Source organism: Rhinatrema bivittatum, chromosome 6, assembly GCF_901001135.1.
Source record: "Rhinatrema bivittatum chromosome 6, aRhiBiv1.1, whole genome shotgun sequence".
Classification (NCBI taxonomy): Eukaryota; Metazoa; Chordata; class Amphibia; order Gymnophiona; family Rhinatrematidae; genus Rhinatrema; species Rhinatrema bivittatum.
Window position 1 is genome coordinate 25,537,826 of NC_042620.1, and position 5,635 is coordinate 25,543,460.

General features: G+C 47.5%; 1 long non-coding RNA gene across 1 annotated transcript; it reads left to right on the top strand.

The window, feature by feature from the left end:
* Window positions 1–2,699: 2,699 nt before the first annotated feature.
* On the top strand, window positions 2,700–4,548 carry LOC115093185. Its single transcript, XR_003857203.1, has 3 exons — window positions 2,700–2,752; window positions 2,860–2,921; window positions 4,107–4,548. It is a non-coding gene; the product is annotated as an uncharacterized LOC115093185 (long non-coding RNA).
* Window positions 4,549–5,635: the final 1,087 nt, after the last annotated feature.

Here is a 5,635-nt window from a genome sequence, read left to right on the forward strand (position 1 = left end):
TCTCTCCGTGCTCCCCTGGCCAGTTTCCTTTCACTTTACCTTCTTAGCCCCCCCCCCCCAACTCCTTCACCCTCTACTATCTGTCCCCTTTCCCACTAGGCTCAACCCCTTCCATTATATTTCCACTCCCACGGACTACTCTCTCAGAACTACACTTCATACAGGTTCCCTCTGTCCTTCTCACTCACACACACTGGCTCCCTCTCTCTCTCGTGCACATTCACACCCCCTCATACAGGCTTCCTCTCTCTCTCGCGCGCACACACACAGGCACCCTTTCTCTCTCATGCATACACCCTCATACATGTTACATATTTCTTGCTCTCACACACATACCCCCTCCACAGGCTCCCTCCCTCTTTCATGCATACACACGCATACACAGACCCTCACATATGCTCCCTCTCTCTCACACATACCCCCCCAAAGGTTCTTCCCTCTTTCACACACGCACATACACACAAACACACACCCTCACTCAGGCTCCCTCCCTCTCTCACACATACATATAGGGAAACTTTAGTTCCCTAACTAAAAGCAGTGTACCTCTAACACCCCCTCCCCCGCCCTTTCAACATAATTTGGTGACCCTCCCACCACTACAGCATCTGAGAGGCAATAATAAAAATGAGGTTTCAGATATGGTCAGAGGGCTCACCCTATGAAGGAAACAAAGAAGGGGAAGACAGAAAAGGAATTCTCCTGCCAACTGAGTCTCCTTTAAAATGGAAAAAGGGTCCAGGGTGCAGCAGAACCCAAATTTCCAAAGCAAAATTCTTTTTTTAGGCTACATCATCACGGTTAGAAGATACGATCTCACTAAGCACTGCAGTGGGGTTGCTTGATCTATTGGATGACTATGATGTGTCTGGTAAAGATTTGGTATTATTGGTGCGGAAATCATGCTATATGGTAAAAAAATATATATATCATGTTGCAATCGTTAGCTGCAGAGATGTGTCGCAGTCAAATGCATAATCTGCTGGTAATGGAAAAACTGTTGGTGCTCAAAAATTTATTTAAATTTATTTAAAATTTTTATATACCGACATTCATCCAGGATATCATATCGGTTCACATTGTAACATAAACTGGCGCTAGGCATGGCGCTTTACATTGAACGATTAAAACATGCGAACAAGGTATTAAAAGGGGGTGGGAGATAACATGGGAAAGTTTGCATTAAATTATATTATAGCAACGTTTGCAAATATATACATATGTACAATGGAAAAAGACTAAGAAGTGCAGGCAGGCTAGTGAGGGAGAAAGGGGAGGAGGAGAGAGGAGAGCTGAGAAGGAGGGAGGAGGAGAGAGGAGAGCTGAGAAGGAGGGAGGAGCGGGGAAAGAGGTAGGAGGGGGAAAGAGGGAGGGGAGAGAGGGAGAGAGGGACAGTGAGGGAGAGAGGGACAGTGAGGGAGAAGGGGGAGGAGGAGAGAGGAGAGCTGAGAAGGAGGGAGGAGCGGGGAAAGAGGTAGGAGGGGGAAAGAGGGAGGGGAGAGAGGGAGAGAGGGAGAGAGGGACAGTGAAGGGGAAAGTAGAGGGGAGAGTGGAAGGTGGATATAATGGATAGGAAGAGTGAAAAATTAGGTGTATGCTTTAGCAAAGAGCCAGGTCTTAAAACGTTGGCAACAGTTTTTGAAAATTTGGAGTCCATGTCTTAATTCATTGAATACTCAACTCCGTAGTATGATTATTAATTCCTTAAGGGTATGAACCAATATGACCTTTCCAGTGGGGGGGGGGGGGGGGATATCAGAAGAGGGAAATAGGGCAGGAATTTTTCCGGCTATGCATATGATGATGTTCTATAGTTGCGCTGAATTTCTGTACGATTGTTATGATTGAAGTTGCACTCAAGAAAAAATGTTTTATGTTTTGAGATTACACATATGCCTTGTGAAATGAATAAACACATTTTTCCATAAATTAATCAGACGAAAACACTTATGGCCTGATTTTTAAATCCCCCAGCCCCCCCGCGTGTAAAAAAAACGGGAGTTATGTGCACGGCCGGGCCTTGAGTGCGCCGCACGCATTTTAGAAGAGGCCCAGCCACGTGCATAATCCCTGTTACGCGCACAAGAGCCAGGCCTCTATCATGGGGCTGTCCCAAGGGCGGGGAGGGGTGGTCCGGGGGCGGGGCAGAGCAGGAGCCCGCAGGTACGGCGGCCCTGAAGTAACTCAATGGAAAACAGGTTTAAAAAAAGGGATTTAAAGGGTGGAGAGGGGAAGGGGAAGGGAGGTTAGGGTAGGGGGTAGGAAAGTTCCCTGTCAGTCCGCCCCTAAATTGGAGCAGACTGGGAGGGAACTGGGGGAGTCCCGATCTCGTATCCGTGCAAATTTGCATATGTTTACCCCCCTTTGCGCGCGCTGCCCGCAAATACTCGCACGATTTATAAAATCTGGCGCGTATGTGCGAGCGGCCCACGTATTTTATAACATGCGCGACCGCCAGCGCGCACACGCTTTAAAATTGGCGCGTCCATCTGCCCGCGCCGGGTAGCCCGCGCACGTTTTCAAATCTATCTTTTAGAGTGTTCAAGACACTTTTAAAAACAACTGGTACATTTTATCTTTCAGCAAGTATCAGTGTTGTATTTATAATGAATAATATTATAAGAAGAAGAAAAAGCAGGATAACAGATATTCTTATAAATATCAACTAATAAGAGCTCTTTTCTTATTTTTTCTTAGCTCAAGGAACTAGCAGAACTGGTTGTGAATATAAACCAAGATAATGATCAGATAAGTAAGGATTCTCTTAGTCCTCTACTTTAACCGTGGACCATTAAAGAGGAAAATTTTAAATCAATGGTTGTTTAAAGGGTTTGATTCTTTGTATGAACTATTTTTCAGGCGTTGTTACTGGAAACAGCTGATGAATTGTACTGTGAAAAGATGACTAGGAGACATCTCCGGTAAGTGTATGTTATTCCCTCTTTCTCCTGCTGTCACTCTCTGCTTTAGTTTCTTTAATTCCTTTCTCTCTGTTTCTTTGTGGTATTCGCTGTTGCCTTTTCTTTCCCTTTCCTTCTTTCCTTCTCCCAGGCATAAATGGCTGCTGGGCTAGCTAGGCTTTGTTTACGGTGGGGATGTTTTATGGTGGTGATTGTGTCTCTTTGGGTAATGGGAGTGCAACACACTGGGGGCGGATTTTTAATGCCCTGCGCGCGTAAATCCGGGTGGATTTACGTGCGCAGGGCCCTTGCGCGCCGGCGCGCCTATTTTGCATAGGCCGCCGGCGCACGCAGAGCCACGGGACGCGCGTAAGTCCCGGGGGTTTTTGAAAAGGGGCGGGAGGGGGCGTGGCCGAACAACGTGGCGTTTCGGGGGCATGATGCGGCGTTTTGGGGGCAGCGACGCGGGCGTGGTTTCGGCCCGGGGTGTTCCGGGGGCGTGGCCACGGCCTCCGGACCAGCCCCCAGGACTGGAACACGGACGGGGCAGCCGGCCGACGCGCGCAGATTTACGTCTGCTTTTCGCAGGCGTAAATCGTGCGATAAAGGTAAGGGGGGGGTTTAGATAGGGCCGGGGGGGTGGGTTAGGTAGGGGAAGGGAGGGGAAGGTGGGGGGAGGGCGAAGGAAAGTTCCCTCTGAGGCCGCTCCGATTTCGGAGCGGCCTCGGAGGGAACATGCAGCGCGCGCTGGGCTCGGCGCGCGCAGGTTGCACAAATGTGCACCCCCTTGCGTGCGCCGACCCCGGATTTTATAAGATACGCGTGGCTACGTGCGTATCTTATAAAATCCAGCGTACTTTTGTTTGCGCCTGGTGCACAAACAAAAGTACGCGATCGAGCAATTTTTAAAAATCTACCCGACTGGTGTTAAAGTGCACTGGTCTGGGGGGGTCTACGATAGGGGGCGTTGTTTGCGTTTGCTGCTTGATTAGCTGAGAGGCGCTGGCAGGTCCGTCTCAGGAGCACTTCTCATCCAGACGTGCTGACCTTCTCCCTACGCCGTCCTTTAAATGAATGAAAAACAGGATTCCTAACTAAGCTGATGCGATAAATTCTCCCAGCCAGGGAAACTAAAGTGTTGTGTGCTAAGTGTTGTCTTGCTGTCATTTAATACTTAGTAATAATTTTTTTTTTTTTAAACCATAGCTAAGTATTCCTGTTTCTATCAGGACGCAGAGGGAGGTTTTGGCACCTATTGGAAGCACCGACTCAAACACGCAGAAAACGTCCTCTCACTCCGTACGCTTCAACTGTCTCAGTTCAAGGATGTCACTGGTGTCTTAAAGCTGTAACCTATAGAGATAACACAAGTACAGTTTTGGATTGTGATGGGACCTTTGTGTCCTGCCTCTGCAAATTATCCTGCACTTTTTCCTTCTCCAGACACACGAGTGTTTAATCCAGACGACCTTTGCTTCTTTTATGCTGTGCCCGTAATCAAAAGGAACTCTCTCTCTGCCAATTAGTGTTTCTTGTCGCCTTTTCTCCAGGGATATTGCTGTTGTGATTCCTAATACCATCGCTTTCATAAAAATCCTCCTTTTCCGAATTTTTTAAAAAAAAAAATCAGGTTTACTTACTTTTTACAATTTTCAGTACCCAACCCAGCTTTTTAAGATTAGGGGGAAGGGCTTATTTAATGACGAGGTGGGCTCTTCCCTTGCCTTCTCATACAGCACATTGGTTTTATTGGAGATTGTGATTGACAATATCCCAGAACATTATTCCTTTCAGGAAGTTAAAAGGTATTTTATCCCCGAATAATGGCTATGGGCTGAGGCACCACTGTAGCTCATAGGTAAGGGGCTCATTTTTCTCTCACACTTCCAGAATCCGTCAGCCTCACACACTTTTTCTAACAAACGCCTAGAAGATATTCCGGGGCCTTGGCTAAAATGTACCTTTATCTGATCCTGTTCTGACTCTTTACCTGGACAAACTTCTTCAGATTCCCATTCAGTCTTAAAAGTGCACATTATCTTCCCTCAGTGCCTCCCCCCGTAAAAATGGCACTTAAACAGCCCCAGAGAAGCTGCTCTGAGCTGTGCCCCTCGTCCCTCTGCCTCGAATCCCAACTGCCACACCCCAGAGGATCCTTCCACTCTCGCCGACAGCAGCTTAAATAGTCCCTGTGAAGTCTCTGGAAAAAGTGTGATTAGATTTTTATCAGCCTTCTTTGCATGGCGTTATGGAAAATAAACGTTTTAGGAATTTTTTTTTAGAGTTTTTACAAATCCTTATAGGGTCCAGATTAAGTAGCTGGCTGGGAACTCAGGTGTTTGCTTTCACACTTTCCTCACGGCGTGGTGGGGGCAGTTGGCCTGTTTTCACAGACCCTGACACAGGTCCGCAGCCCTGCCCTGCCCCGGGCTGGCACTGCTTTGATGCCGCTCCTCTCTTAGCTGCGCAGAGGAGAGCCAAGAGCTGCCATAACAGCCTGCCCATCCCCTGGCTATCTCCTCACCTCCCCTCTGTCAGCAAGATGCGGTTTCCTTTTTTTTTCTCTCTCTTTCTCTGCAGCTTATCATTGTCTGCTTTATGGATGGCAGACCGCAAAGTCCTTTAAGTCTCTACTAAAAACATGGCTGCTCAGACAAGCCTTTTATTAAGTCCACAGATGAGGGGGATTTTTTTGTCTTATTTGGTCTTTATACTGTCTATGACTATTACTACTG